At 36.9% G+C, this 25,182-nt stretch overlaps 1 long non-coding RNA gene across 5 annotated transcripts in view; it reads right to left on the reverse strand.

The window, feature by feature from the left end:
* Positions 1-13,198: 13,198 nt before the first annotated feature.
* Positions 13,199-25,182, reverse strand: part of LOC108350038 (uncharacterized) — a 118,702-nt gene continuing 106,718 nt past the window's right edge. For 4 of the 5 annotated variants that reach the window (XR_010064314.1, XR_010064312.1, XR_010064313.1 and 1 more), the window contains 3 exons: positions 23,376-23,680; positions 21,860-21,957; positions 13,199-21,462 (listed from right to left, as the gene is read on the reverse strand). This is a non-coding gene — a long non-coding RNA (uncharacterized LOC108350038). The remainder of the gene's footprint in view (positions 21,463-21,859; positions 21,958-23,375; positions 23,681-25,182) is intronic. The other variant, XR_005501014.2, reaches the window with a different exon arrangement.

The following is a 25,182-nucleotide window of genomic DNA, read 5'->3' on the forward strand; positions in this document are numbered from 1 at the left end:
GATTCCCATTTGGACTGGTCACTGGAGCTCCTTTCCCTCAGTCTCTTCTTCATTTTGGTGCCTGATGATTTTTTAGGCAGGAACACTTCTGGGTCAGAAATTTTGAATATGTTTTGCTAATACCATACTTTCTCTTAACTGGCAGTCTGTAGGTAGAAAAATGGAAATAGATCCATATTTGTAATCTTGCACACATCCCAAGTCCAAAAGGATCAAGGACTTCAACATAAAAACAGATATACTGAAGAGAAAGTGGGGAAGAACCTCCCACTCATCAGCACAGGGCAAAATTTCCCAAAGAATTCCACAATGGATCAGGCTCTAAGATCAACAACTGTTACTATCTATCGGATGAGGAAAAGAAGAAAGCTTTCTTCCCTGAACTGTCCTCTCTGGATACTAAACAAAGTCAAAGACCTCTGAAGATAGTCTTTCTATAAGAGGAACATGAAGGAACCAAACTTCATGTACAATACAGAGAGTGGCATTTTCAACAATGATACTTGAAAGAAAATTATTTTTCTTTTTTTCTTTTTTTTTCTTTTTTTCTTTTTTTTTTTTTCGGAGCTGGGGACCGAACCCAGGGCCTTGCGCTTGCTAGGCAAGCGCTCTACCACTGAGCTAAATCCCCAACTCAAGAAAATTATTTTTCAAAAAGAATTTGTAAACACAGGCCTGTGCCCAGAGTGACATGGGCGTTGAGACTATTTCTTGCTGAAACCCGTGAAAATCCAAGCAGGAACATTAATTTTAAATAGTTCTAGTGGGAGCTATTTGGTCCTTAAGCAGAGAAAAAACCCAATATCCATGAAATGAAAACCCCTCAATCCTGTCTCATGGGAACCACCAACTCAGTGGATCATCAATGCATAAGGAACTGCAAAAACTCAGAAAATGAGTGAAGTGGGAGACTGAAACAACAGAGGGCTCAGAAACAAATTTTACTATGACCTTGGAAGCAGAAAGTTCTGGATCAATGTAAACTGGAATTTCTTAATCTGCCTATTATGTTGAAGATGAAAGAATTAAAAACTATCTCATAAATAAAAGAAAGTCTTGGTCATTTCCTCTCTCACTAACTATAGTCTCTCTTTCTGAGCTTCAGTTTCTACAGGTAGTTACCAGCTGAGAAGTGTTTTCTCATGGCCAGCACAAAGAAACTCTGTACAGGATATGACCGAGCTTGTACCTCATACTTTCTGCCAATTGTGGTAATGTAGGGATTATCTAAGTTGTATTGATTTGGAGATGTGAAGCAGTCACAGAGAGTAGCTGTGTTTTGACACTTTTTGGCAGGCCTGGAGTCCTTGAAGAGACACCAGGAGGATACTGATGGAATTGAGACACAGTTAAAGCAAAAGTGTCCAGAAGTTTCTGTAGATGCAATTACTGTGGGATGGCCACCAAAACAGCATCAGTGGAGCCAATCATAGCCTAACAGACAAGCTCTGTGTGTATGTTGCAGAGGGCAGTGCCAGAGAAGTGATCCAAATCCTTGGAGCAGCGCAGAAGATTTGATTTACCTGTTCAGATTGTAACAGTGCCCTGGTTCTTCCCTCTTAAGCAAGTATTTTTCCTCAGTTTTGACTGTATAAAAGCCCATGGTTTAGAGATTTGGGATTTTGTTTTTTAAAAAGAGAATGACCTTTAAATGTGCTTGAATTTACAAATAATCGGACTTTTAAAGTTATTTATGATATTAACATCAAAGTGGTATCTTGGGATTAAATGAAAAAGTGTAAGTTCTTATAATTGAAAAGTTGAGAAGGGGTCAGTTGCTCTGGATAGTTTTACAACAACTTGAAGCAAGCTAGAGTTGTTAGGAACAGAGTGAGCTTCAGTCAAGAAAATGACTCCATAAGATCTGACTGTAGAATATTTTTTAACTACTGATGTTTGGAGAAGGGCTCAGTCCATCGTGGGTGGTGTCACTTTTGGAGTTGTGATCTTGAGTTCTATAACAAAACAGGCTGAACAAACGTTGATGAGTCAGCTCATAAGAAGCATTCATCCATTACCTCTTCATTAGCTCCTCTCTTCAGGTTCCTGAGCTGCTTGACTTCCTGTCCTTAATGATTTTGATGAAAGACAGATTTATGGAATTGGGAGTGAAATTAGATCTTACTTTCCCAGAATGTTTGTGGTCATGATATTTCCTCACACCAATAGAGCCCTAACCAAGTAGTGAACATTGTTCTGAATATGAAGAAAGAACAGTCAAGTAGAGAGATAGGTATACTTTCAGGTAAGCAATTGCAGAAACATGTAAAATGCTTATGAAATCAAAAGTGGGCAATTTTAACAGTAATAATTTATATTGTCTGAGAGAAAATTTACATTTACACCATAAATTTAAATATAATATATTAATTCTACCATTCCATGTGTCCTATTCTAAGTATTATTTTGGGCTTGTTTAACTTGATTGACATAGACTTTTCCTCTTGGTATTGCCAGCTGATCTGTTTCCCCAAGTGATCTCTTATGTTACAGAATCATTAATGGTTAATATTTGATTTCACAATTAATCTCTACTTGCAATCACAAAGCACACTGAGTATTTCTCCTCAGGAGTTTCTAAGGATATAAGCAAAGAGATAACATGGACTGCAACAATTTCACTAAGGAAACCTATACATTTTCTCAGCCTTACACTAAGTGCTGTGGCTGGCACAGCTTTGGTTTTAGAGATAAGAATAGCACACTACAGTTATCATCCTACTACAAAGTGACACGACTTAGAAAGCTCTCCACCTTTAAGAACCTGAAAGTGAAAGAACCAATGATTTATGATTTTCTACCTATTACTTTTTCTGTCTTTAAAATGTTTTATTGTGTGTCCTCCCATTTAATTTTTATCTTATTTTAAAATAAAAAGTCATAGTTTATAGTCTATATTCATAAAAATATATGCTATGTTTTTATGCTCCTGCAGGTCCTCTGGTGTCAGTACTCCATTACCTCCCAAATTTATGACTTTTTTCTTTAATTATTATTCCTTTAATCATTGTTCTCATATTATACACACATTGACATATATGGATTCATGACAGATGATATGTAGATAGATACACAGATGACAGATGATAGAGGATAGATGATAGACAGACAGACAGATAGGAAAGTTAGATGAATTTAAAAAATCCTTCTGAGTACATTGTTTATATGTGTTTAAGGCTATTATCAGTTTTTGTTAGACAGTTATTTGAGACACCTATCTAGGGTCTAACAAACTGTTCCTATTTCAGCAGCCACTAAACAAAGGGTGGAGCCTTGTGATCCCTGTTGTTCTAAGAGGTATCTGGTATATGCTGTCACGTTCATCATGACTTTGAATCAGTATTTAACAACTTTTAGCATGTGACGCACAGTATTACGCTTTCTTTAGATGATTATGATTTCATAATGTTCTGAGACATGTTAGTTTTTGAAATCTGGGTATAAAAATTACCATTTCAATTTTGATTTAAAAAGATATGTGGCATTTCATTGCTATCAAGCACTTGGCTATCCAGCTACTATTTGATAAGGCTTCATCAATTCTTCACTTTCAGTTCAGATCAGCAAACTTCTGATCCCAAAATACATTGTCATTTCATTACTGTAAGAAGGGCCATTGCATGAACTGCTCTTGGAAAACCCTACCTAATTTCGGCCACTACAGATTTGATACCTTTCCATTTCTTGGATCAACATATACCTACATATATAACTCTTTATTCTTACCCCTGGCATTATTCCTAGTTATCAACTCAATATCCATTATAACTGTTTTCATTGGTTAGCAGAAAAAATATATATTTAAAGAAAGAAAAGGAGAATAATATTCCAAAGGTTATAGAAATACTGAGAGGAGTTATTGTATGAGCTTTTTCTCACAAAGTTAGCAAAAACTGAAACACTCATTTGTTTCCAAATTATTTGTTACAATTTTTAAGAGCCATGAGTATACAGAAGTCTACTTCCTGATATTCAGCATGTTTACTATTTGAAAAACTTTGTGAGGAAACTGTCTTTCCATTACCCTAGGCTGTACCCAGAGTGCTCCCCCATAGTTGGATTAGAGGGCTTTATCAAAGTTGATATAACTTAAAGTGCATATAGGTCAATGTAAACCTTGATACCAGTGGTCTGTACACTGATACCTGTGATTGAAATACCATGAACATGCTCATTACTACACATAGATATATTTTATGCTTGCCTAACAGTTTGTTGGTTCTCAGTTGAAGATCATATGTTTTATGTGTCATTTATTACATGCAGATTTTTTATGTAGACACATTTAAAACTGATTTCAAACTTTACATGCTTATGAACATATGTGAGAGTTGGTTTTACCTCTCCTTTCAGTCTAGGTGGGTGAATCTTTTGGGTTTCATATATGCTAATAGGAATGTATTGGCACGTCGTTGTGGATGTAGTTCAATAATGGTATTTGAGTACTACTCATTTACCACCCTCCCTTACTTTTGTGGAAATGTCAACAGAAACATCTTTTTCATTCTGTTTTTCAGTTAGCTTACTTGCTTTTTATCAGAAATATTTGAAGTTCATCTCATATTGTAGCAGAATTTTAATCCAACAACATGGCTGCTTTGACAAGGGAACAACACATCCAAAGACCTTCTAGTTCTATGTGCTTTGGCTGTAATGCTCTGGGCTACATATCTAGCTGGAATACAGACATGTTCTTAGTACATACCTTTCATTCCAAACAATGGAAGCAAAATTAGTTTGCAGAAGGAAGCAGCCATATTTGAAAGAGACACCTAATTGAAGTGTAGACAAAGTGGCAAATCAGTGAGAGATTTGACAGGATGAATCAGAGATAGGATATGTCCAACTGTCACAAAAACAGACAGGAAAGAGTCTACGTAAGAAGTGCAGGCTGATAGGAACCAGATGTAGATCTCTCCTGAGAGACACAGCCAGAATACAGCAAATACATAGGCAAAAGCAAACAGCAGACCACTGAACTGAGAACAAGGATCCCCGTTGAAGGCATCAGAGAAAGGACTGAAAGAGCTTGAAGGGGTTTGAGACCCCATATGAACAACAATGCCAACCAACCAGAGCTTCCAGGGACTAAGCCACTACCCAAAGACTATACATGGACTGACCCTAGACTCCAACTGAGTAGGAAGCAATAAATAGCTTAGTAAGGGCACCAGTGGAAGGGGAAGCCCATGGTCCTGCCAAGGCTGTACCCCAGTGAATGGGATTCTTGGGGGGAGGGCAGTAATGGGCTGAGGATTGGGAGGGGAACACTCATGTAGAATGGGAGGGGGAGGTGTTAGAGGGATGTTGGCATGCAAACAGGGAAAGGGAATAACATTTGAAATGTAAATAAGAAATACCCAATTTAATAAACATTAAAAAAAACTATGAGAGAAGGGAAAGGAGAGGCAGATAGACAGAATCAGAGACAGAGACAGAAAGAAAGAGAGGATTGAATCTGTTCAGTCAATGCAGTTTGTATAGTGCAGTTGAGTTCAATTGTGAGTTTTGATCAGATTGTGCAGTACAGGACAGCAGAGGAAGAATAAGCCAGAGAATGAGAAGCAACCAAAGGATGAAGACAGAGTTAGTTTGAGGCCAAGCAGAGCACTTCAGTGCGCAGCTGAAAGAAACCAGATCGAAACCATCAGCTTAAATATAAGTTTGAGCCAGAAGAGTTGGGTTGAACCAAACAGACAGTTTGGAAAGAGATAGAAAGGTTAAGCATATTTAGCAGTCAGCCTCTGAGATGACAATTACATATGGAGAAAAAAATTACATTTTACACATATTTTAGCTAAAAATTCTTTGTTAGATATGTACTTTGCAAATGATTTTTCTACTGTGTATCACATTTCTTCTATTTTATTAACTTTAAATTTTTAAAAATCCAATTTATAAATTTACTGTCCAGGTTATTTTTTTCTTTTATTCTTTATATAAAATTGAGGTCATAGATATTAGCTTCACATGTTTACTTCTAGAGCTATTCTAGGGTTATTTTTTCCATTCCCTTATACTGAATCCATTTCAAAGAGGTTGAATTTGTGCAATTAGGTTGACATAAAGTTCATGTATCATATGATCAAATCATTTTTACCCTGAAGCATTGATGAATTTGCCTTGCTTCATTATAAAAAAAAAATCTCTTCCTTCATATGTTAACTTTATGGCCATACTTTATACATTTTTCCTATCTGACAAACTAAAGAATTTAACTTACAATAGTTGAATCTGTTAACTTCTGTTATTTCTGCTTTAAGTTTTAAATTTGTGAGTTTGTGTTATGCGTAGTATGTTATATGTGGTGTAGTATGTATTTATGGTACACCTGTACTTGTTAGAATGGTTGTGTTCATGTGAGGTCCAGAAGCCTATGCTGTGTATCTTCCTTGAAAGCTCTCAATCCTTATATATTTTAGATTGATTCAGATATTATTTATTATACTATACAGACTCACCAAGGAGCTTCAGGCACCTGTCCATCTCAGTTCCATAGCATAGTAGGGTCATACCAGGTACATGAATGGTCAAACCAGGATGTTTAAAGGAAACTTCCTTGTTTTTGTTTATTTTTTATCAGTGAAGGTATTTCTTTGTTTGCCAATGTCCATTTTCTCAGAAACATTTGTTTAAGGTATTATTATATGTTTTTAGTGATAATTTATCTATTTTGTACTATTGTTATTAGGTTGAAAGACAGTCTGTAATAAAATTGACTCATGAAATCTTCATTAAAATATTTAACAATGTATAAATGTTGCTCATGAAAATGTCATTTGTATATATCTGAGCTTCAATGAGTTCAATCTACTAAACAATTTCTAGCATTCCAATATCTATATTATTTTAAAATGTTGAAGAAGAAGGAACCAAAAGTTATGTCCTCAATTTATCATCTTTAAATAAGACTTTCTGATAAGGAATTTATAATTCAAATTATAAATTCAAATCTAGCCTCATAATTTAAGTGTTTAAGAAATTAAGAACAAATTTTATTATACTCTTGGTTTTGTAGCTTATGGACCAATTTTTAGATAAAACATAAGCTTCTCACATAGTTTTACTTTAGTTACCTGTCTGCTTCTGCATCTCTATGATATCAGGTGGATCACTATCCATTTGTATCTCTTTATATTGTGGTAATGAAATAATTATTACGTTGTTGTAAGAATGAAGTCAGTGGTTTTCCTGTAGGCAATTAGTGGCTGGCTATTGAAAGATCCCCAAAGGGAGACCCTCACTCAAGTCTCAGGAAGTCGAGGACCCCAGACACATGAGAGACCAATCTTGATGTAATAAGCAGAGGCGAGAATTATTACGGAGCTCTGGACCGACATGTATCCCACACAAGAGACAGAGGTGTCGATCCTGAGTGGCTGGGAGAAGGGCTATTTAAAGGAAGAAGTCACAGGCCCCAGGAGATGAGGGGATGTCAAAAGGAAATACCAAAAATGTCACAAGGGGAAACTCTCAAAGTCACAGGATTGTTCTTAAGACTCTAGGGTTTAAATCAGGGGAAAAGTCAAGCCCTCATTCTCCTGAGAACAGATCTTGATTCCTGTCCTTTAGGGTAAATGTTTGTCAGAGTTGACAAAGCGTCTGCATCTAATACACATCTGGTTAGGCTTCAGACCCGGTTTCCTGGAATACTATCTGCAGGACACAATGGCTGGAACATTATCTGTAGGGCACAATGGGGGTTTGAACAAACATCACAGGGGCAGAACAGAACCCGTCACTCATTAACTCGTGTCCGGTGACATCCGGAGGGTCAGCGAGTCTGCGCCAGTCCTCCTGCAGTTTTAACCGTCTATCTTCCTGAGTCAGATCCTGTTGCTGAATTTCAAATTAGTTTAAAACTCTATCTCTCAGCTATTATTATGTTTTTTTCTATCTGTGAGATATTGTCCTTTATATTTTTCAATGAGAGCTGAGTCTCATTTGTCCCTTTTTCAAATTTTATATATATATATATATATATATAATATATTATATATATATAATGCAGTTTATCTGATCCATTACATTTCTTTTTCAGATTCTTATTGCCTTCAAAGTACTTGTTATTTAATTTTGCCCTAGGAGTACTGAACCCAGCATATTACATCTCCAAGGAGATATTTGAAGCTTTATTTCTCATTGGGTTTAAAGATTGATCTCTTGTAAATGTGATTTCACATATCAGTTTTAGAAAAGTTATTTTGGAACAAAATTACTTCCCAGAGGCTAGTAAAATATCCTCATCTAGTTAAAGATTTACTTTACTTACATGAACTATATGGCTCCTCATCTGGAATATAGAAAGCAGGGGTTGTATTAATTACAAATCATAAATAATTTAAAGCTCATAATTCTGAGTGAACACAAGATTTTATGGTTTCATGACTATTAATTTGGGATTCTGTAAATAAATAGATATTTAGAAAACTTATTGAACTCTGATCTTATTTTAAAATTTCATTTAAATATGGAATAATTAATATGATCAAAGTAAATTGATAGCTAGGTTGGTTGACAAGAACTATACTCAGCAGATGGTATCCTGAGGCAAGGAAGGAAAAGTTGCTCTATGATTCCATAGGCTATGATTTGAATTCTTACAACATCATTAAATAAACTGAACACCATAGAGTCTTCATACACTCTGTACAGAGCTGAGTTTGTCAGGGAAATTGTATCCAAGACTGTGTGTGAGTTAGTGCACTTCATTTTTCATGATATAAGTACAAACAAAATGTCAGAAATAGAGGAGAAAAGAGCAATATTTGAAGTTCACAAATCAAAGAATAGGCTCAGAAAGCTCTGAGACTACCAAGCAGAATAAATACTGAACTTTAAGAAAGCTAAACAAAGAAAACAGAAGAAACATACCCAGGCATAGCAACTTCTGTGATGATATAAATTCTCAATGGTCTTGTCCCACCACAGGTTTAAACACTTGGTCACTGTTTGGTGTTGCTGTTTGGAAGGTTGTGAATCTTCACTGTATAAGGCCTATTTGGAAGCTATAGGCCACTAGGGCCAGACCATGAAGACTCCAGTACTCTCTGTATCTTGCTCTATTTGTGATGTGAGGCGCTTGACCACCACCATGATGGATTGACATATCACAGCTATGAAATAAATGTATGGCATATCTTCCAGATAAAGGGAAAGCAAAGGTGGAACAAAGCTAAATGATGATGCTCAAACACTTTAAATATACAGGAGAGAATATCAACATTGCATATCCTCATCTGAAGCTATTTAATAAAAAGGCAAATAAGTACAAATATTTAAAGTATTTTTAAAAATCATCGTAGAACTTTTAACCTAGCAAAATTATCTTAAAGATTTGCGAAGGAATTATCTTTCAGAAACAAAAACAGAATTACTGTTTAGCAAATCTGTTCCACAAAAAAGTTAATCAAAATTATTCAAGCAGATATAAAGTGATGTAGCTTAGAAACTGTAATTAAAAAGTACATCAGAGAATTCAGACTAGAGAGTAAAGTAAAATAATTTACTTTTTTCTCATAATATGGAAATGAAGCCACTTTTTTTAAAGTAACAGAGGTTCTAGCATATTGAGTTATTATAGAATATGTGCAAGAGAAGCAGAAGCAGCAGGGTTACAAGTATTGGAGTAACAAATTATAACATTCTGGTGAAAACAGCCTGTATTGCATGTGGTATAATACTATTTCAGAATAGATTAATGCTTGTTATTTTGTTAATGGGTGTGTTAGTAACTTGCTTTGTTATAGCAAAAGACATCACAAAAATGAATTTAAGGAAGAAAGGGTTTATTTGGCTCACAGTCCATCAGGGTGAGAAAGTCATGACCTCAGGATAAAGAGGACACTTGTCACATTACATTTTCAGACAAGGAGCAGTGTAGAATTCTCACTCAACCCTTTTCATGAGTTTTGCTACCGTAGCAGTCCACAGAATGGTTCTATCCATGTGGTGGTGTAAGGCTTCTCATTAAACCAAAACATCAGACTGTTAAGAAATCTGCCCGAAGTGCACAATTTCAAACACTGAGGTTCCTACTAGTATTTAAGTTCCAAAATGCTGCTGAGGCCACACAATGGTAGCTACTCAGTCTACTTAAAGTAGATATCTCAACATTTACAACCTTGTGCTGAAAACCTGGAAGTTCCCGGGTGAGTCTCTGCTACTGATTCTGTATTGGCATGTCAGAGAAGCTGGGTCTGAGGTCAGTGGAGGATGGTTACAGTGGCAGGAAGTGTACTTGCTCTGGACATAATGAAGCAGGCAGGAACTGCCTTAAATTCATACATCATTACATCTGGGCTTCCAGTAGGAAGGTACTGTACACGGTCTGAGTAGGGCTTTATCCTCTGAGTTAAGCCTCTCTGGAAGCACTCATAGACATACCCAAAGATGTTTCCTAGATAATCATGAATTGAGTGAAGTTTACAACAAAATCTAACCATCAGAGATATATTTTATTTTATTTATTTTTATTAAATTATTTTACTTATTTACATTCAAAATATTGCCCACTCCCCAAGTTCTTCATACCACTCACCTTCCTTTTGCTTCTGATAGGGTGCCTACCCATGTAACCACCCACACATACCTGATCTCTGCCAGCATCACACTTCCCTGGGGTATCAAGTTTTAATAGGATTAGGTATATCATCCCCCACTGAGGTCAGGGGGCCATGGACCAGCCCATGTATGCCCTTTGGTTGGTGGCTTAGTACCTGGGAGCTCTGTGGGGTCTGGTTTAGCTGACCCTGTTGATTTCTCTATGGGGTAGCAATTGTCTTAAGCTCCTTTAGTCCTTCCCCTAACACTGCCATAGGAGACCCAGATATCATTCTAATGTTGGTTTTAAGTATGTACACTTGTCTCAGTCAGCTGTTGATAAAGGCTCTCATAGGACAGCCATGCCAGACTCCTGTCTGCAAGCACAATATGGCATTGGTGTCAGTGTTTGGTGCCTGAGCATGGGATGGATTCCAAGTGCAACCAGTCACTAGATGGTCTTTCTTTCAGTCTCTGCTAGATTTTTGTCCCTGCATTTCCTTCAGTCAGGCACAATTCTGGGTTCAAATTTTTGAAGATGGGAAAGTTGACTCCGTGCCTCACCTTGGAGTCCATAACTATCTACTGGCGGTGATCTCTTCAGGTTCCATTTTCCACTGTTCAACATTTCAGCTGTCATCTGCATTGAGTCCTGTGAGCCTCTCTTTTTTGCAGTTGTTGTTTTTATTGGATATTTATTTACATTTCAAATGTTATTCCCTTTCCCAGTTTCCTGTCCATAAGCCCCCTATCCCCTGCCCCTTCCCTATTTCTATAAGGGTGTTCCCCTCCCCATCCAGCTCTCCCCCCAACAATCCCCTACACTGGGGGGTCCAACCTTAGCAGGACCAAGGACTTCTTCTATTGGTGCCCAGCAAGGCCATCCTCTGCTACATAGGCAGTTGGAGCCATGGGTAAGTCCAGGTATATATAGACTTTGGGTAGTGGTTTAGTCCCTGGAAGTTCTGGTTGGTTGGCATTGTTGTTATGGTGTTGCAAGCCCCTTCAGATCTTTGAGTCCTTTCTCTACTTCCTCCAACGCGGTCTTGTTCTCCATTCAGTGACTGTTGCTAGCATTCTCCTCTGTATTTGACATGTTCTGGCTGCATCTCTCAGGAGAGATCTATACCCAGTTCCTGTCAGCATTCACTTCTTAGCTTCATCACTTCTTAGCTTATCTAGTTTTGGTGGATATATATCTCCCATGTAGGGCAGGCTCTGAATGGCTGTTTCTTCAGTTCCTTCAGTCTCGGCTCTAAACTTTGCCTCCATTTCCCCTCTTATGGATATTTTTGTTTGCCCATTTAAGAAGGAGTGAAGCATTCACATTTTGGTCATCCTTCTTGAACTTCATGTGGTCTGTGAATTGCATTTTGGGTAATTTGAGCTTTTGGACTAATATACACTTATCAGAGAGTGCATACCCTGTGTGTTTTTCTGTGATTGGGTTATCTTACTCAGGATGATATATTCTAGTTCAATGCATTTGTTCCTCTGTTGAAGGGCATCTGGGTTCTTTTCAGCTTCTGGCTATTATAAATAAGGCTGCCATGAGCATAGTGGAACATGTGTCTTTGTTGTGTGTTGAAGCGTCTTTTGGGTATACGCCTAGGAGAGGTATAGCTGAGTCCTCAGGTAGTGGAATGTCCAATTTTCTGAGGAACCTCCAGACTGATTTTCAGTGGTTGTACCAGTTTGCAATCCCATTAACAAGGGAAGAGTGTTCCTCTTTCTCCACATCCTTGCCAGCATCTGCTGTCACCTGAATTTTTTATCTTAGCCATTGTGACTGGTGTGAGGTAGAATCTCAGGGTTGTTTTGATTTGCATATCCCTGAATATTAAGGATGTTGGACATTTCTTTAGGTGCTTTCAGCCATTCACCACTCGTCAGCTGAGAATTCTGTTTAGCTCTGAAGCCCATATTTTTAATAGGGTTATTTGGCTCTCTAACTTCTTGTGTTCTTTGTATATTTTGGATATTAGCCCTTTATCAGATATAGGATTGGTAAAGATCATTTGCCAATCTGTTGGTTGCTGTTTTGTCCTAATAACAGTGTCCTTTGCCTTACAGAATCATTGCAGTTCTATCAGGTCCCATTTGTCAATTCTTGATCTTAGAGCATAAGCCATTGATGTTTTGTTGAGGGAATTTTTCCCAGTACCCATGTGTTTGAGACTCTTTCTCACTCTTTTTTCTATTAGTTTGAGTGTATCTGGTTTGATGTGGAGGTCCTTGATCCACTTGGACTTAAGCTTTGTAAAGGGTGATAGGAGTGAATGGATCAATTTACATTCTTCTCCATGCTGACCTCCAGGTGAATTAGTAGCATTTGTTGAAAATGCTATCTTTTTTCTATTGGAAGGTTGTATCTCCTTTGTCAAAGACCAAGTGACCATAGGTGAGTGGCTTCATTTCTGGTTCTTCAATTCTATTCCACTGATCTGCCTGTCTCTGTACTAATGCCATATAGTTTTATCACTGTTGTTCTGTAATACTGCTTGAAGCTCTCACATCCAAGGTTTCTGGGACTTTCTAGAGGTTCCTGCCCCAATCACCCCCTGCTGCATATTTTGATTTTCTCCTGCCTCCCCAGATACCTGTTCCTGCCCCCCTTTCCCTGCCACTCCTACTCCCCTCTCCCACCCATGTCCCTTTTTCCCTCTACCTCCATTGATTATTTTCCCCCTTTTAAGTGGAACTGAAGTAACTACACTTGAACCTCCCTTCTTATTAAGCTTCATATGGTCTATGTGTTGTATCATGAGTATTCTGTAACTTAGATATATTTTATTTTAAATATTATGGTATACCAACAGATTTCAAAGGACAATGGATATTAAGAGAAGATAAATGAGAAATCACAAACTCTCGGAAGTTAGAAGAAAAAGCAGAATAAAAAGGGAGAAGTAGATAGTATTTATATTATATAAATATTCATTATAAAATGAATTGTCAATCTTCAAAGGTATAAGTATAAAAGTTATCCAGTTTGAAAGCTACATCTAATTATGTAATTTCTGCAATAAGCTTACATAATATGTATAGTCTTAAATGAGCTAAAAATTGATGGGAAAACATAAGCCGCCTTTTCATCAGAGAAGATAACAGGCTTAGCTATACAGTGATTTAACTCAGAGATCTGGTTATGAAAGATTGTTACTGATCAGGGAGACATCAACCTATAAAGAGGTAAGTAATTCCAAAAGAGCTCAGAATTCCAAACATTTATAAACTGAGATGATTTAAAAAATATAAGAATAAAAATGACTGGGGTGGCCAAGTAGATAGAATAATAATATTTTATTTGGAAACTGGATATTTTCCTACTGCTAATAATTATGTCAATTAAAAATTATTAAAAGGCTATGTGATCTGAACAACTGTACCAATCTGCATTATCCAACTGGTATTTATTTTAAAAATCAATACAATTATTATTGCACTTAAATTATAATTTGCCAGTACAACACGGAGGAGAAGACAAAAAGCAATAAAAACCATTTAAAAGCCAGGAGCCACTTAGTCCTAGTCTTATAATGGGTTGACAATTTCAATGAAGGAACACTTTTGACAACTTCAGGCCTACAAATTTTACTTAAATGAAAGAAATACCTAATATCTGGGATGATCTACTGGAATTTTTACAACCAGAAGAAACAGAATCTAAAAGCATAGAAACAGTCTGCTGGCTAAAAGCTTTTTGCTTCTATCATTACACTGCATAATCACAACCGGGTATACGTTGTGACTGTCATTTGCTGAACTGGTGCTTTAATTGCATCTGCTAACCTTTGGCAGCTCAGGACTGTTATACATTCAACTTCGTTCTTGCTAGTCCTTCATTGGTATTGTAATTCAGTGAGTTCTTAATAAAACTTAAGTAAGTACACTAGTCTATGAAGTATTGGTAGTAAATTTATAACAAATTCATGAAAAAACATAATTTTGCATATTTTCCAGAAAAATCAAGGCACAAGAAATACTTCTTAACTAGTTGTATGATGCCAAAATTTGGTCAATGTCAAAAGCATGCATAGATATTGTGAGAAAGTTAAGCCAACATATTCTGTGATTTAAACAAAAATCTTATTAAAATACTATCTATTGAAATAATAAATGATATGGAATACTAAATAATGTTTCTGTTCACAGTTGGTAATTCAAGGTTAGTATGTAAATATCAGTAAGTTCACCATCAATAGAAAAAAAGGTTAAAAACAAAAGCACATCAATTTCTCTCTGCCTTCACTCACAGAGAACAGAGAAAGTCCTCTTCTATATCCTTCTTTCCAAAATTTTACTTTTGTCTTATCCGACAATAGCCAAGGCAGTCTCTTCCTGGAAAGGTTAGGCATGAGGGCCAGGGAATCAGGGATGTGATCTTCACTCTCTTTTCTGTATATTCCCCATTTCCAATTCTGAAGGCTCATTTCCAGTCCTGTAGCAGTCAAGCTGGAGGGGTCTGTCTTCCCTTTCACCCACCATTCCTAGTGGGATCTCCAGATTCTTCTGTCAAACCCAGATTTCCTCCTTCCTATGGACCTTTGCAACATGTCCTGCCTGCCACTACTTTTATGCCATGCTGATTCCTGCTTGCCATCTCCCAGTGCATAGACATGTGTTCTACCCAAGAGCTCCAGTTGCCAAAACTGGCAGAAAATCAGAACTCCCTAACAACTAACCCATACCAATATTGTCTTATGACTTAGAGAAAACAGCAGAAACTAAGGACTGGAAGATCAACTTACAAAGAAAAGATTGTATATCAACACCTAAAATAATAATAATCTGAAAATCAGGTTCATAGATGCCAATGTAAAACAAACATTAACAAACAGGACATTTCTCTACCCGAATGCAGGAACCCTACTGCACTAGGCCAGGAGAAATGCAACATAGCTAGAGCATAAAGAACAAGGATTTCAAAATAACTACTATGACTGTTTTTAAAAACCTTAAAAAGTATATGCATGACGAATAGTTGAGAAACACCTAAAGAAATGTTCAACATCTTTAGTCATAAGGGAAATGAAAATCAAATCAACACTGAGATTTCACCTCACACTAGTGAGAATGGCTAAGATCAAAAACTCAGGTGACAGCAAATGCTGGCGAGGATGTGGAGAAAGAGGAACACTCCTCCATTGTTGGTGAGATTGCAGAATGATATAACCATTCTGGAAATCAGTCTGGAGGTTCCTCAGAAAATTGGACATTGAACTGCCTGAGGATCCAGCTATACCTCTCTTGGGTATATACCCAAAAGATGCCCCAACATATAACAAAGACACATGCTCTACTATGTTCATAGCAGCCTTATTTATAATAGCCAGAAATTGGAAAGAACCCAGATGCCCTTCAACAGAGGAATGGATACAGAAAATGTGGTACATCTACACAATGGAATATTACTCAGCTATCAAAAACAATGACTTTATGAAATTCATAGGCAAATGGACAGAACTGGAAAATATCGTTCTGAGTGAGGTAACCCAATCACAGAAAAACACACATGGTATGCACTCATTGATAAGTTGCTATTAGCCAAAATGCTTGAATTGCCCTAGATGCACAGAACACATGGAACTCAAGAGGGATGATCAAAATGCGAATGCTTCACTCCTTCTTTAAAAGGGGAACAAGAATACCTTTGGCAGGGAATAAGGAGGCAAAGTTTAAAACAGAGGCAGAAGGAACACCCATTCAGAGTCTGCCTCTCATGTGGCTCATACATATACAGCGACCCAATTAGATAAGATGGATGAAGCAAAGAAGTGCAGGCTGACAGGAACCGGATGTAGATCTCTTCTGAGAGGCACAGCCAGAATACAGCAAATACAGAGGCGAATGCCAGCAGCAGACCACTGAACTGAGAATGGGAATCAGAGAAAGGACTGGAAGAGCTTGAAGGGGCTCGAGACCCCATATGAACAACAATGCCAAGCAACCAGAGCTTCCAGGGACTAAGCCACTACCCAAAGACTATACATGGACTGACTCTGGGCTCCAACTGCATAGGTAGCAACGAATAGCCTAGTAAGGGCACCAGTGGAAGGGGAAGCCCTTGGTCCTGCCAAGACTGACCCCCCCAGTGAACGTTATTGTTGGGGGGCGGGCGGTAATGTGGGGAGGATGGGGAGAGGAACACCTATATAGAAGGGGAGGGGAGGGGTGAGGGGAATGTTGACCCGGAAACCGGCAAAGGGAATGACAATCAAAATGTAAAGAGAAATATTCAAGTTAATAAAGATAAAAAAAATAAATAATGCCATTATTTATAAAGGTCAAAAAAAAAGTACATGCATGAATCCACTGATGAGAACAATGGAATCCCAAACATTGGAATGAAATAAAAAAAGAAAGTCAAGACTATATAGGAAATATAAACAATAAAGAAAACCTAAACCAAGAAAAATCTGAAAATGAACAATTTAAGACTTTGATCATGACCTCAGGCAAAGACTTGTGTATAGAATATAGGAAATAGAACAGAGAACCTCACACGTTGAGGGCAAGACTAAAAAAATCAAATCTAAGATCTTTTGACTAAAAGTATTCAGGATATGTGGAAAACTATGAAAAGTTCAAACCTACGAGTAATAACCAGAGGAAGATAAGGAAACCTAACTCAAAAGCACATAAAATACTATTTTTATTAAAGCATTAAATATTATTTTTATTATTTATTTTAATTACTTTATTCATATTCCATAAGTTGCCCCCTTCCTGATACTACCTTCCCAAAGACCTCATCCTTCCTCATCCTGCTTCTGGGGGGTGCTCCCCCACCTGCATACCACACCCACCACATGCCTACCAGCATCCCTCTTCCCTAGAATATCAAGTTTCCAGTTTTTTAAGCACATCCTCTCCCACCGAGTCCAGACAAGACTCTCCTGTATATGTTCCTAGGGCTACGGACCAGTCCAGCATGCTCCTTGGTTGGTGGCTTACTCTCTGAGAGCTCTTAGGTGTCTGGGTTAGTTGACACTGTAGTTTTTCTTATGGTGTTCTAGGATCCTTCAGTTCTTTCCGTAACATTTCCATAGGGTTCCCAACCTCAATGCAATGGTTGAAAATATGTATGTGAATTCGTCTCAGTCAGCTGCTGGTAGAGCTTCTCAAAGGACAACCATGTCAGGTTTCTACCTGCAAGCACACTATGACATGAGTAATAGTGTCGAGGGTTGATATGAGCACATGAGATGTAGCCCATGTTAGGCCAGTTACTGGATGGTCTTTTGTTCATTCTCATATTCATTTTTGTCCCTCCATTTCCTTTAGACAGAAACAATTCTGGGTCCAAAAATTCAAATGTGGGTGGGAAGCCCCATGCCTCAACTAGGGGTCATGCCTCTCTCCTAGAGAACTCTTCAAGTTCTATTTCCCCATCTTTGGGCATTTTGGCTAATGCCATGCCCATTGAATCCTGGGAGCTTCTCAACTCTCAGGTCTCTGGGACTTTCTATGGTTTCCCTACCTGCACTCCACACTGCTGTATATATTGATTCATTCTCGTGGCCCTCTGGGCTTCTCTCCTGTTTCCTCCCATACCTGACCCTGCCCTACCCTCTTCCCCTCCCTTCCTCCATCCATCTGCCTCCTGTGATTATTTTGTTCTCCCTTATTGGTAGGTTTGAGGTATCCACACTTGTGCCTTGCCTTCTTGCTAAGCTTACTATAACCTGTGAATTGTATCATGTGTATTCTGAATATTTGACTAATTTCCACTTATCAGTGAGTACATACCATGCATATCCTTTTGGAACTCAGTTGCTTCATTCAGGATATTTTATAGTGTCATTCATCTGCTTTTAAAATTCATTGATGTCCTTGTTTTTAATAGGTGACTAGTATGCAATTGTATAAATGAACCACGTTTTCTCTATCGATTGTTCAATTGAGGGACATCTGGGTGGTTTCCAACTTCTGGCTCTTACAAATACAGATGCTATGAACATAGCAGACCACGTGTCATTGTGGTTTGGTGTAGCTTCTTTGGGTATATTCACAGGAGTGACATAGCTGAGTCTTCAGGTAGAAGTATTCCAATTTTCTGAGATACTGGCATTATTGATTTCCAGAGTGGTTGTACCAGTTTGCAATTCCACAAGCAATGGAGTAGTGTTTTTCTTTCTACACATCTTCACCAGCATGTTCTTTTCCTTAAGTGTGTGCTCTTACCCATTCTGATTTGTTTTAATTTGTATTTCACTGATGACTAAGGAATTTGGACATTTCTTTAAGTGCTTCTCAGCCATTCATAGTTCCTCTATTGTAAATTCTCTGTTTAGCTCTGTAGCCCATTTCTTAATTGTGTCACTTGGTTTTCTGGAGTCTATCTTCTTAAGTTTATTATGTATCTTGGATATTAGTCCTCCATAGGATTTAGGGATTGTAAGTATATTTTTTCCCAAACTGTAGATTGATGATTTGTCCCATTGATGGTATCCACTGCCTTACATAATCTTTTTAGTTTCATTAAGTCCCATTTATCACTTGTTGGTCTTAGATTCTGAGAGATTGATGTTCTGTTCAGGAAATTTTTCCCTGCGCCAATGAATTAAAGACTCTTTCCCAGTTTTTATTCTATTAGATTCACTGTATCTGGTTTTATGTTGAGGTTCTTGATCCATAAGGACTTAAGGTTTGTCCAAGGTAACAAATATGGACTGGTTTCATTCTTCTACATACAGAATGCCATTTAGACTAGCATCAGTTATTGAAGATGCTTCCTTTTTTCACTCTGTGGTTTGGCTTCTCTGTCAAAGATCAAACATCCATAGGTGTGTAGGTTTATTTCTGTGTCTTTGATTTCACTCCATTGATCAATCTGTCTGTCTGTGTACCACTACCATTAAATCTTTATCTTTCCATTGTAATACACCTTGAGGTCATGGATGGTGATTCCTCTTGAATATCTTTTATTGTTGAGGATTATTTTAGCTATCCTGCTAAAATATTTTTTGCTTTTCTACATGAAATTGAGAATTGTTCTTTCCATTTCTGTAAAAAATGTATTGTAATTGTGATGGGTATTGCACAGAATCTGTAGATTGGTTTTGGTAATATGGACCTTTTCATGTGTTAATACTACTGATCCATGAGCATAGGAGATCTTTCCATCTTCTGAGGTCTTCTTTATTTTCTTTCTTCAGGGATTAGAAGTTATTGTCATACATATATTTCATTTGCTTGATAACCATTATACCAAATATATTATTTGTTGCTATTGTGAAGTGGGTTGTTTCTCGCACTTTTTTTCTCAGTCTATTCTTCATTTGTATAGAGCAAGGTTATTGATTTGCTTGAGTTAATTTTATATCCAGTAACTTTAATGAAGTTGTTTATCAGCAGCACAAGTTCTGTGATGGGATTTTGGGGGTCGCTTATGAATACAATAAAATCATCCACAAATAGTGATGTGTTGATTTTTTTCCAATTTGTATCCCTTAATTGCCTTTTGTTGTCTAATTTCTCTAGCTAGAATTTCAAGTCCTATATTGAATAGATTGGGAGAGAACAGGCAGCCTTGTCTTGTCTCTGATTTTAATGGGATTACTTCTAGTTTCTCTCCAATTAATTTTATGTTCTCTGTGGACTTGCTGTATATTGCTTTTATTATGTTTAGGTGTGTGCCTTGAATTTGTCATCTCTCCAAGACTTTTAACAAGAAGGGATGTTGTATTGTGTCAAGGCATTTTCAGCATTTAATGAGATGATCATGTGGATCACGTGACCACTTTCCTTGTGTTTCTTCATATAGTGTATTATATTTATGGATTTTTGTATATTGAAACACTTCTGCATCCCTGAGATGAAGACTACTGGATCATAGAGAACGATGGTTTTGATATGTTCCTGGATAAAGCTTGTAAGAATTTTAGCATGTTTTTAAATCAATATTCACAAGTAAAATTGGCCTGAAGTTCTCTTTGTTGGGTCTCTGTGTGGTTTATGTATCAGTGCTTCTCAGACATTTGAGATTCCTCTGTTGAGAATTCTTTGTCCAGCTCTGAAAAATACTAGAATAAAATTTTTCTTAAAAAAAGGAGGAACCAGGTTGGGGATTTAGCTCAATGATAGAGCGCTTGCCTAGGAAGCACAAGGCCCTGGGTTCGGTCCCCAGCTCCGAAAAAAGAACAACAACAAAAAAAAAAAAAGGAGGAACCTATCAAGGTCCAAAAATCATACAGAAAAACAGAAAGGGCAAGAAAATAAAGTCCTTTCAGCACATAATAATCAGAACACTAAACCACTTAATACAGAACAAAATCTGCAAGGAAAAATGTCCAAATAACTTCTGGAGGGAGAATGTATTTGTTAGAGAAACACTTAACTTCACAAGAAGATTCTAAAACAACAACAACAACAACAACAACAACAACAACAATAATAATAATAATAATAATAATAATAAGCCTAGATAGATACTTTACAAACTCTATGAGATTGGATGCAATTTCAGACTCTTACATCAAGGAAGATTTTCAATAAAAGTAGATGGAAAAAGTATTTCTCAGGTCTCTCCAACACAAATCTTCGCCCCCTGAGACCACACCAGGCAGACCTCTCCTAACATACATGCCAGGGGCCCTGGCCAGACAGTGTATGCCCATGGTTGGTGGTTCAGTCTCTGGGATCCAGGATAGTTGAGACTACTGGTCTTCCTATGGAGTCACATTCCCCTTATTCAACCATAGGGATCCCTGACTTCAGTTCAATGGTTGGGTATAAGTATCTGCATCTGTCTCAGTCAGATCCTGTTAGGGGCACTCAGAGAACAGCCATGTCAGGCTGATGCACATCGTAACATCAGTAACAGTGTCAGACCTTGATGACCTGCCATCAGATGGATCACAAGTTGGGCCAATCATTGGACTGCCTTTCCTTCAGTTTCCTTCTCCATATTTGTCCCTGCAGTTCATTTAGACAGGAAAAATTCTGGGTCAGTAATCCTAACTGTGAGTTAGTAATCCTGTCACTCTTCTTGAGGCCCTGTTTATCTACTGGGGGTATATTCTTTGAGTTCCCTCTCCACAGTGTTGGGCATTTTGGCTCATGTCACCCCCATTGAGCCTGAGAATCTCTCACTTTTCTGGGTTCTGGTACTTTCTAGAGAGTCCCCCTCCCCTCACCCCAGCCTGTTAATTTCTATTCATTTTCCTACCCTCTGGGCTTTTCTCCTGTATGCCCTCCTAATAACTGATCCTGTTCCCCCTTTTCCCTCTGCTCTCTCACCTAGGCCCCTCCATCCATTTCCCTCCCATGATTATTTTCTTGCTTCTTCTAAGTTTGATTGACACATACTCACTTGGGCTTTTCTGCTTGTTATAGTTGTTAAGGTCTGTGGGTTCTGTACTATTTGGCTGATATCGATTTAGCAGTGAGAAGATACCATGCATGTAGTCTCTGAGAAAAGAGATATTATTTGAGAAGATGCCTCCAGAAGATTGCCTGTATGAAAGTATCTTTGAACATTTTCTGAATTTAATTATGGAGGGCAGGGCTCAGCACTAATGGTGGTATAACCACTGGGTGGTTGGTCCAAGGTGGTTAAAAAAAAAACAAAACTACAACAACCAAAGTGAGCAAGTCATGGGGAGCAATCTAACAAACAACATTCTTCTATGGTCTCTACTTTAGCTCCTTTCTCTATGTTCCTGCCTTAGTATCCCTGATCCCTGATTATAACTCATAAACCAAATAAATCCCTTTGTCCCTACCTAAACAAATTATTTAACAATAAAATACTACAATACTAATTATAATTTCAATACATAATTAAATTATATACAGATTATACAATATTTATATTCTGACAGCAATTAACATTAAAACATTTAAGTATTTATGTTGGACACTTCTGCATATCCTAACATGTAAGGTATTTTTACATTTTGAAGTAGTGTGATAAAACCTATGAATGTTTAAATTTCATGTATATAAAAAGATACAACTATACCATCTATTTATGACGGTTGAGTTTTGCAAATTATTCTGAAGTCTGATGTGAAAGTTAGCATACTCTATATTTAAAATACTATGTTTATATAATTAATTTTCTATTATTTGACTCCACTGGTGAGGTAGATAATTTTTCTATATTTAACAGATGTTTTTAGTCATATTATTACTAGTTCATTAAACATATTGAATATTTAGCAATTTCCCATTTTGCTATTGTTGCATTACTGAAAATCATTCTAATGCTTCTTTATAAACATTTTCAGAACTTTCATTTTATTAATGTAGTTTTAATTTTCCCAGAGAGCTTTCATTCCAGCTAGTTGTTCAAATTGATGAACAGAGTTTAATGTAATATTATATTACAAATGAATAGAAAAAGACAATTTAATAAAATTAGTGTCAAGTTGCAATTGTATTATTTAATGCTGTTCAGAAGCATGATACTTTATACCTAACAAATTTTACATCTAACAAAAGGTTTAAAAACCATTACATTTAAAGAATAGGACATTTCTAATCAAATATCATTTTAAACTTAATAGTAGGAACAATCATGTGTACTTCAAATTTTTATTTAAAAATTGAGAGTCCTCTCTTCTTTCCTTTAAAACAGAGAAAATAGATCTTTAGCTTGCACTCCATTGCTTATTGAAAAGTAAAATAAAACAGAATCCCTTTAGGTACTTGGAAAGCAGTAGGTAAGCCTTTTCTATGGAGTCGATATTGCTATTGTGACAATTACCAGAATAGGCTCTAACTGTACAATGCTATATTTTCATGTAATTTAAAGTATAAAGACAAAAATAATTATAAGCCTATAATCCATGTGGAATCTACCTGTATAAATTTAACAAATTTACCATGTTCAAAGGAGGGTATTATGCTTTGTGGACTTTGTCAGTGCTCTTTTCCTGTGCTATGGTCCCATAGCATGGATGTCCATAATTACGGTATTTGGAGATAAGGTGGCCATTGGATGTTCAGTGGATTTTGTAGTGAATTTGTTGTTCGGATAATAACCAGTGATCAGAAGCAGCAAAGTCTTCATTTTGAGAGTCTTCATGATGTAACAATTTTTTTTTTAGCTAATTAAACATTTTCAGCTATTGTTGCTGAGGACAGGGAAAATATTTATCAAATCCACACATCTCTTCCTTCAGGAATGCTGTAATAGTAGCAAGGTACAATGGATTTTTAAAGAAAAAGCCTCATGGTGAATTTTGCAGAGTACATATGTAATGATAAATAGAAATTTTAGAAATAAGAACATTGTAGAAAAAGATAAAAACAAAATAATTGAACATAACAGACAGATCCCACCTGTGAACTATATCATGATTTTAGATACATTATTAAGTGCTACTCAATCACTGAGCCAAACAACATCACAGGCTGAACTACATCAAAGGAGTTGACATAATTAAAGGAGATCATAGCACTTGTAAGAAATTTATGACTTGTTAGCTATTTATAGTGAGAAAATAAAAAATGAGTTTGGAGTGTTATACAGCTCCAAAGTGTAGTCAAAAATGTTTTATAAAACAATTAGTGTCTTTTGACATAAACGTAATGTTATATGGAATTTTTACATGCTTTAAGATTTCAAGTGTTTATAGATGTGCAACTCTTGTTATAATGTGGCTGCTTGCATCACAGATCTTGTCACACACTGTTTGAATTCGGTGTTCTCTCAAATTATGTTAGTATCAGGAAGTTCTAACTATGCTCATTCCTGTTAGGTTTTGTGTGGTATGAATGGAAGAATCCAGGGAATTATATATGCTAAGCAAGACATCTACCACTGATCTATATCCCCGGGCTATATGTTAACTTTTCTGCCCTGGGCAGTGACTTATATTCAATTGATAAAAACCTCATTACTTTTTCTGAGAGAATCACCTTTACTAAGATAGCTGAAAGGAAATAAAATGATTCACGACCCACCATAAAACATATGTCTCCAGATGATTATGACTACTATATGGGCTAAATAATGTTGTTCACATGATAGGCCCTATGTAAGGTCTCCTTTCAGATAGAAGAATAAATTTCCTGACAGAGCAAGAGTGTTTTTCCATAGAGAGATATGAAGGAACCTGCTGGCTTCCTCGTTTACCTATCTGACCAGAGGCATTTCAGCATCCCAGAGTACAAAGGAGGGTTGTTCTATTTTATTTGATTATTCACATAAATACATTTATTGACATTATGTTATTTTCCCATAAAAACAATTGACTAAGTTCTGAGTATACAAAGAGAAAACACAATTTTCTTTTACTTCTTACATATCTGGATCAAGAGATTACCACCTGTGCTGGTGCCAAGAAAATTACAGGGAGGCTAGAATGTACAAATTAGTGGAATTCCCAAGTAAGTGAAGTCCTGAATGGATTTATATTATTGACATGGGCATAACCAGGACAAAAATGAAGACCTTGCATTCATGGGAAATAGGCAAGCCTGTGTCTCCTTATGGACCAGACATTAAGTTGGAAAAAGCTTCCTGTTCTCTAACTCATTCCTCTCTTTGTGTAGTACTGAATAAAGAAGGTGAAGGTCACGGTTCATGGCCATAGTAGGTACTCTCTGTTGGAATATCAGACCCTATCTGATCTCATCATTATTGTATATTTGCCTGTGTTTTCCTTTCTTCATTCTCTTACAATC

The sequence above is a fragment of the Rattus norvegicus genome, chromosome 2, assembly GCF_036323735.1.
Source record: "Rattus norvegicus strain BN/NHsdMcwi chromosome 2, GRCr8, whole genome shotgun sequence".
In the NCBI taxonomy this organism is placed as follows: domain Eukaryota; kingdom Metazoa; phylum Chordata; class Mammalia; order Rodentia; family Muridae; genus Rattus; species Rattus norvegicus.